The sequence below is a fragment of the Ascaphus truei genome, chromosome 9 (genome assembly GCF_040206685.1).
Source record: "Ascaphus truei isolate aAscTru1 chromosome 9, aAscTru1.hap1, whole genome shotgun sequence".
Classification (NCBI taxonomy): domain Eukaryota; kingdom Metazoa; phylum Chordata; class Amphibia; order Anura; family Ascaphidae; genus Ascaphus; species Ascaphus truei.
Window position 1 is genome coordinate 51099714 of NC_134491.1, and position 9078 is coordinate 51108791.

Consider the following 9078-nt stretch of genomic DNA (forward strand, 5'->3'; position numbering starts at 1 on the left):
TCTCTGCCCCTATGCACCCTGGGGGCTGGCCGTCTATCCTCGCGCATGCGCGAGCTATCTGGGGCCTCCCGCGCTAGCTGGCATCCTGCGCATGCGCGAGCTAACTGTCATGGCGGCGCCCTGCTCCGCTAGCCGCCGGGCCGGTGGCAACGCGATCGCGGCCTTAGCGACGGCCCGATCGCGTCCCCGGCAACCGGCCTGCTCGCCGCTCGCGTCCCCAGCAACCGCCCGACCCGCTTCCCTAGCAACCGGCCGCACAGCAACACCGCGCGCTCACAACGGTGAAGGAGGAGGCGAGTGCGCGAGGGGGGGGGGACAAAGGAGGGGGCGAGTGCGCGAGGGGGACCTGGCTACATATGTTACAGTAAAAACCCTCTTTTTGCTATTGAAGTGATGCTAAGAACAGCATTTTCATCCCGCGTCTCAGTGTTAATGGCGTTACATTGAGCTAAACTGCCCCTTATGTGGTTACAACAAGCCAAACTGTATGTCTGTCTTCTTAAACCTCACCGATATCTGGATCTTAGATCTTAGATGTTAGGAGTTTGAATCTGTATGATCCTGGCTCATTTTGCTGATTTATCTTCAACATCTACAGCTAGAAATAATTTCATTTACCATTGTGCCAAAATATGCTCCACCATCAAATTACTAATTGTACTTACGTTTGATGCCTACATCTTAGGCCAGTGATTTTAAACCTTTTTTCGGTTATGGATCCCTACAAATATATTGTGAAACTCCGAGAAACCCCAACCATCTCTATTAGCGCATCTGAGATCAGATGCATTGTAAGGAACCCCAACCATCTCTAATAGCGCGTCTGGGATCAGATGCATTGTAAGGAACCCCAACCCTCTCTAATAGCGCGTCTGAGATCAGATGCATTGTAAGGAACCCCAATCCTCTCTAATAGTGCGTCTGAGATCAGATGCATTGTAAAGAACCCCAACCATCTCTAATAGCGCGTCTGAGATCAGATGCATTGTTAGGAACCCCAACCCTCTCTAAGAGCGCGTCTGAGATCAGATGCATTGTAAAGAACCCCAACCCTCTCTAATAGCGCGTCTGAGATCAGATGCATTGTAAGGAACCCCAACCCTCTCTAATAGCGCATCTGAGATCAGATGCATTGTTAGGAACCCCAACCCTCTCTAATAGCGCGTCTGAGATCAGATGCATTGTAAAGAACCCCAACCCTCTCTAATAGCGCATCTGAGATCAGATGCATTGTAAGGAACCCCAACCCTCTCTAATAGCGCGTCTGAGATCAGATGCATTGTAAAGAATCCCAACTCTCTCTAATAGCACGTGTGAGTTCAGATGCATTGTAAGGAACCCCAACCCTTTCTAATAGTGCGTGTGAGTTCAGAGGCATTGAAAGGAACCCCAACCCTCTCTAATAGCGCATGTGAGATCAGATACATTGTAAGGAACGCCAACCCTCTTTAATAGCGCGTCTGAGATCAGATGCATTGTAAATTCTTCTATATTTGGTACAATTTTCAAATGACCTGAAAATTGCAGAGAACCCTTTAGGGATGACTGGGGAACCCAAGGGTTCCTAGGAATACTGGTTGAAGGCACAGAAAATAAAAACACTATCTCAAACTTGGTGGAATTAATTGGTACAAAGAAAAAAAACATTGTTAATTAGAAGTGCAAACTTTCATATATCCCACTATTTATTATAACTAGAGAATCTGGAATCCGACTTCCCGAATCTTTGGCAATCCGAGACAAACGTAGGGCAATGCTTTTGGCTTAATTTGGCTCGGATTGCCGAGGGTGGCGGATGTTGAATTCCCAAAATCCGAACTCGCTCATCTCTAATTACCACAGTGTCTCCACGTTATCTTTATCTGTGTCATATCTGAATCACTTGTTTTACGCTGATGCAAAAATGCATGTAAAGAGCTCCAGGGATGCTTAAAGTCTAAATAATAATCTTACGACTAATAATAATAATCTTAATAATAAAAGATGACATGCTTTTGAATCTTTTTGGAATACATTATTAGTTAAAGCAGCAATACCACACCCCCCACGGTTCGTTCTTTCTTTCTTTATTATTTGTATATACAAAGTGTGACAATGTATAATTCTACATTCTAAGATGGCAATTATTTGGTGCTCCTGTTGTTATAAATCTGTAAAAATCCTTATGCTGAGATTAGTATAATAACTGCTTCAGTCATGTAACTCAGCAGCTACAATGTACCCTTATATTACTAAGGTAACATTATCTACTGTTACAGTTTACAGCTCGAACAGCTCGGAATATTGGCAACAAATTATCCCAAAGAGGAAAGTGCTTGAAAGATCTTGCACTGCTGGGGAGGTGGGCTAAACCTGCTATAGGCTGAGGCGTGCTGGTACTTACCAGTGAGCCCCTACAGCCGCAATGAGATCGGCTTTAGTAGGGGCTCGCCTACGCTTCTGCAAGCGCGCGGAAGCGTAGGTCTTTAGGAAATTTTAAAAACAAGCGCTTGCCGGAGCGCAGGGCCGGTCACGTGAGCGGTTCGCCCAATGAGGGCGAACCAGCTCCGTGACGTCACTGCCCTCCCCCCCCCCCCCCCCCCCCCCGCCGACACTCCCCCGGACGGCACGCTGTCTAAGGCCAGGGAAAGCACCCGCTTTCCCTGAGCCTCAGCGCGCCTCCTCCCGCCCACCAGAACCTTGGCCGAGGCCTAAGAAATCAAAGGATGCTTTAAAACTCATTAACAATGGCATTCAGAGATAAATATATTTTTTTAAATGCCGTAAGTATTATCTCATAGTACAGAACTGATTTATTTAAATTAAAAAAACATATACAATTCCACGGTTTGCTGCTTTAAATAACATATTTTTCATTTGTTGCTTCTTCTATAAAATCGCTCTCTTTTAAATGTAGAATTTTAGTATTGTGTCTATTTTCTATTTTAAAATGGAGATATTGGGTCCTAGTGCTTATAAAGCAGCAGAACAATCTGCGTTGCGTTTTACATTTTTTTTAAAGTTACAGGATTGAAGCCGGGGGTCTCCTGAGCTGAACGGTGTGAATGTCAGCCCCGGGGACCCCCTACTTCCAGAGATGCTTATCTCCATAGGAGGTGCCAGTATCCCAGTGCAGTTTAAATGTCCCGGTCACATGGTCCAATAGAAAGCTGCACCAGATGACGTCACAGCTTCCTATTGGCCCGCTGGTCACAGGACATTTAAAGGGACATTATTAGGCACACTGTTTCCTTGCCTGCAGAGATACCGGGTCCAACTACAGAGGTTTATATCTCTGGAAGTGGGGGGAAATGAACACAGTTCAGCTCCGGAGACCCCCTGCTTCAATCTTATCATTTAAAACATGCAAAACGCAATGCAGAATGTTCTGCTGCTTTAATATGCAACACTGGGCTTTCTCTGCCTCTCTAAAGAAGTAGAGAAAATACATGTGGTGATTAAATAGAGATGCAATCACCATATACATTTTTCTGTTCAGCTTCTTTCTGCTCTACTGAATGTTTTTGCTAAATTAATCTCTGAGCTTCTCCATGACATTGACCTACAATTATACATTGTAATAAGGTCACCCCTAAGCCCCAGTCCAGCCACAAGCCTTTCTATATTTTTGGACTAAGCCTTCTTTCATGCAATGGTTTTTTTTTTACATACAAATAAACCTTTCTTTTTTTGGGGGTGGGGGGATGGGGGGGAGGATGGACCCCGGTATTAACCTGGGGTTACATTACTGAGAAATGGAAAAACAAACCGCTTATTCAGAACAGTAAGTAAGTGGCAGTAGCTCAATGTTAGCATAAAGTTTAATGAACCAATATATTTGGGCAAAGGTAACAAGACTTCTTAACCAAAGAGGCCTTTCTCCCTTGTCTTGAAGAATGCAGAACAAGATTGTACCTAGGGACCCTTTCCTGGAAAAAAGATACGCTTCAATAATAAACTCAAATACTCCCCCAGGGCAGATTTCATGTTTTCTGTATATTTTCCTTCCCAATTATTCCACTCAGTGCCACAGACGTCTTCAACGTATTGCACAAATATCAGCCCAAAAACATACCTACAAAAAAAAACCCAAACAATATACTCCGCAAAGTAACATACATACTGCTTCTGTTAGGGGCTTGTTATTGGATTATGCCAAAATGAGCGAAGAATGTAGCAGTAGTCCCAAATCTTCAGTGATTTGGTTCTCTGACATATTATTATATGGATGCCATATTTAAAGAAGCAGTTCCAGCGGCACTTAAAAAAAATATATATATATATTTTGTTTTACTATATGCAGCTTTTTATTACCTTTTTTTAAAATGAATTACCTAAGCTGCCGAACGATTCATTCTCCCATTGATCGATCAGCAAAGATCCTGCTTCCCAGGGTTCACTAAATGGCCGCCTTTCCGTTTCCAGCAATGCTTCATTCAGTGTAAGGCTGCACTTATAGCGCCTGGCGACGCGACGCTGCACCAAAACAAATACACTGAATCCATCACATGCGCTTATAGTCGGCGCAACGGAGCAACGTAGCGACCAAAAATTTGGAAGTCGGTGAAATTTGATTTTGGGAGAGACAGTCGCCACATGTGACTGTCTCTAAACCAATCACAGAGCGCCTATTGTACTCTGCCCTCCCCCTTCGTGACGTCACTGGCCTTGTCGCAAGCCACGTCGCTCAAAACTAAAGTTCAACTCTCGCCAGTGGAGACGGTGACGGGTGACGTCATCGGTCGCGTCGCCGGCACTATAAACGCGGCCTTACTCAGCAACTACAACATATCCTTATATTATTAAGGTAACCTTATCTATTGTTACAGTTTGCAGCTCAAACTGTTGGGAACATTGGCAACAACAAACAGGAAAGGGAGAGGCGGAGAGAGAGGGGGAGAGAGAGGGGGAGGGAGAGGGGGGAGAGAGGGGGGGAGAGGGAGAGGGGGAGAGGGGGCGAGAGAGCGCAGTACAAGTTCAGGTTTGTAAAGGTATATGAAAAAGTGTTTGTATTCAGATCCATAAAACACTGACCGCTGCTTGGCAGGCTGTAATATTTACTGTAGGGTCATGGCTGGTGTTTGTGGCTTTTTTGCTATGTGGAATAGATGTTTGGACTGAGAAAAATGTAATGCACCTTCCTAAAAGGCTGGAGAATAAGTGAGCCTCTGTTTTCTGTTAGCCACCAATGCTGCACACTCAGCCCAGTAACAGGGCAAGCTCTGATAGAGGAGGCAGATTCTGTCTGCTGGCCATATGTTTACACCTGGATTCCAACCATATTTAACTGAACACATGTCATCTTGAAATACAAAATAAACAGATAGTTCTCAGGCACATGAGCTGCTCGTTACGTGGCCTCAAAGCCATTGGCAACATTAGGAGTTCACACAAACTTCCTTTTGTAAACATTAGGAATGTAAGTATTCAGATTAATAGAGAGTCAAACGATGTATTGTTTATGACTAGAGATATTGTGTTCCTGGAATTCTCTCACTGTTTTTATAGTACACATACTGCTACAATTACCTAGCACGATCAAACTTATTAAAGCAGCAGTCCAAGTTGCTGTTTAACCCCCCCTTTAATATGTGCATAAATACAATCCACACAATGATAAGTAATTAGCTACATTGACGACAGATCCGTTCTCCTGTGATCGATCGGAGAACATTTGGTTCGGGGGTTCACTAAATGGCTGTCAGTGCAGCAGAAGAGGACCAAAGATGCAAAGATCTGTGTGGAACATCATGTGACCAGGCAGTCACTAGATACAATTGGTGCACTGCTAGAGAAAGGGAAAGGCTCAAAAGGGGTGTGCCAGAGCCTGTTTAGAAGAGGAAGGGGATGTGACTTTGTAAATGATTGCTATAGAAGCAAAAAAGGTTTTGTTACATTATAATACATTAAAAATGTCATTTAGAATTGCTTTAAAGTCACATGATCTTCCCCACAGATCTTTGCATCCTTGGTCCTCTTCCACTGACAGCTATTTAGTGAACCCCCGAGCTGAATTTTCGCTGATCAATCACAGGAGAACGGATCTATCGGCAACTTAGCTAATTACTTATCACTGTGTGGATTGTATTGATGCACATATTAAAGGAAAAAAATGTTTGTTTTGTTTTTTTGTTTTTTTTAAACAGCTGAGTGGATGTTTTTACAGTGAAGTGTGAGATTGAGGGGAAAAAAGAAAATATTTTATTATATCAAAAGCCGAAAAACGACTGGAGGATTTCACCGTGTGTGTGTAATCTAGGAACCGTAGTCCAAATAGTGCTATATAAACTAATTTGTCAAAGTTGCTACAGATTCATAAAAAAAATATTAGTCATGTCTGAATTTGCAACTTAATACTTCCAAAGTGAGTCTAAATATTTTTTTTAGCTAAATATGCAAAAACATTCAGCCCCTTATACACTGAAATGTGCACAGTGTGAGCGCCCCTCCATGCAATGCCAGGTAATGGAAACGGTTCCCGTGGAATAACAGCTCCTGTAACTGCATGCCCACACACAGAAGCCTGTTTCAGTTAGGCAGGTATACAAGTAAAATCTAACTGGGAGAAGGGAGCAGTTGCGTTGGCCGTAAGAACCTCAGGTGAAGTCTGGCAATGTTGTATGCATTTCCCTGCTTTATAGAAAGAGCAATTTAGTTTCACTTAAGCCAAAGCTGCTTTTGCCAGCGGTGAGACAGAGAAGCGTTTCTTGTAAGCCTGCGAGGGTTCATGCAGAGTGTGGGCAAGTGTCCAGGAAACTCCGGCGAAAAGTCGTTATTTTTTTCCTGCTAAAATGAGATGTTAGTATTGCTAGAGTTTGATAAAATGCAACACATACATATGTGCCCTAGGGGTGGGCAAACTTCCTGCGCTGCACCCCCCCCCCCCTGCCTGCTCTCCTCCTCGGTCGCGCCCCCCCCTTAACTCCAATGAAGCGTCAAATGATGCTTTGGGGTCATGTGACGTCAAGTGACCCCGCATTGCCATGGAGACGCGTGGACTGAAGCCGGTAAGTAAATTTACAGAGGCCTCGCGTTCTCAGCGCGGGGCCTCTGTAACCGCTGCGCCCCCCCAATAAAGTCTCGTGCCCCCCCCCGCCTTGCGACGGGGAGGCGTGGCATGATGTCACCAGGTTGGTTCGCCTTCGTTGGCTGAACCGCTCACCTGAAGGGTCCGTCGTGCGAAAAAAACAACATAGTTTGTCTCATCAAAATCCTGCCGCCTGGTCGCGCGCACTATGGCCGGCCTGATAGGGCTACTGTATTTTGTTCGCCCCGCAGCGTTACATACTCGCCCACAGAGACCAAGCTTAGGCCTGTTAGCCAGTTCAGTCCTGGAGCGACCTGTACCTCGCATTGTATGTATGCAAAGGGATTAAAACACAAAGCACCATATTTCCCGTGCTATTCTGTAAAACACTTTACGGCTCATTCACACTGGGATGAAAGGTGTCTCATGGAGCAGCACCGTTTAGTAAATAGGGGCCAGAGTGCCGGCTCCGTTCATTCTGCATTACTTTCCTGATCACACATCACTGGGCAATCAGCGGGATTTTTATTTCAGAGACATTGTGATGCGATAACATTTTTTTTTTTGCAGGAACACATAAAAATGGCCACCCCTGCCTTATAGCCCAGCCATGGTAACCGCCATTTTAGACTTCCGTCCGTTAGGTATGCGGCAAAGGCCTTATTTATTGAGCGTCCTTTGATGCCTCATGTTGCTATTTTCACAATGTGTCTTTCAACACTAAATTCTGTAAGCGGCCTCAGCTATGTCACAATATGAAACATAGTAAACAAAGTGTGGGAGAGACGTTACTTAGCTGAGTGAGCTCACTTTATTGCAGCTTCAATAGATGCCGTTAAGGTTCTAGCTTGAAACACAAGTGCTAGTGTTGTGGGAATGTAACACAGCTGCAACAACGTGAACGTGACCACGACACAATTACTTGTTGTGAAGTGCTTATTCAGGAACGCAAACAGGGCTTAGATATGTGATGTTTCACATCAGGGGTGTGCAAACTGGGGGCGCGAGATTTTACAGGGGGGGGCACGGCGGTTGCAGAGGCCCTGCGCTCTTCCCTGAGGCATTTAAATTAAATGCTGGGGGACTGTGCGAAGCCTCTGCAACTTCTCTTATCTGGGCTTCCAGCGATGCATCATCATAAGAGGGGGGGGGGGGGCGAGCAGGAGGGGTCAGCATGCAGGGGAAACCTCTCCGCGCCCCTGCTTTAAGTGATGGACCAGTGAGTGTCTTGTTCATGCCGCCCAATGAAAAATCATGTGTGAAGACAGTGGTGTCATTAAGGAGAAGACAGACTTATTCAGGGGTGGCCAACTCCAATAATCAACCAACTTAGCTTTTCAGAATATCCCTGCTTCAGCACAGGTGGCTCAATCAGTTGCTCAGTCGAAGACACAGGACTGGAGTTGGCTACCCCTGGTCTAATTTATTGACAGCATTGGTAGCCTCAAAGGCCTAACTCCTCCACTGCACTGAACAGTGAAGGGGTCCGAGGGGGGAGTTTGATTGAATCATTATTCCACTACAATTGTATTCTCCTTTATTGAATCCTTTGCCCTCGGCAGCTGTATTTTCCAGCAGCAACATAAGAAAAAGATCAAAGGGAAACGTTGCATTCTTCCACGGGTCAGCAATGTATTTTGAAGCAAACTACTGCAGGACACTCTGACAGGGGAGGGGGGTTACTTAAGGGGTGCCTTGTGGGGGATTCCTAATTTATAGTTTCTTGCAGCTTGATAATAGGTTTGCACATCTGATGTGTCTGCATGTCTATAACAATTTAATATTTGCAGTGAAAACTTTATAATTAAAGCTACAGTACCTGCTGGAGGTGTTAGAGTCTGTTTAAAGTCAGACTATGATCTGAGGTGGAACTCAGATTGAGACTGGTGGGTGGGGAGGAGTGAGAGACTGGAGGGGGGGGTGGTAGTGAGAAACTGGTAGGGGGGAGTGAGAGAGACTGGTGGGGGGTGAGAGACTGGTGGGGGGAAGTGAGAGAGACTGGTGGGGGGTGAGAGACTGGTGGGGGGGAAGTGAGAGAGACTGGTGGGGGGGAAGTGAGAGAGACTGGTGGG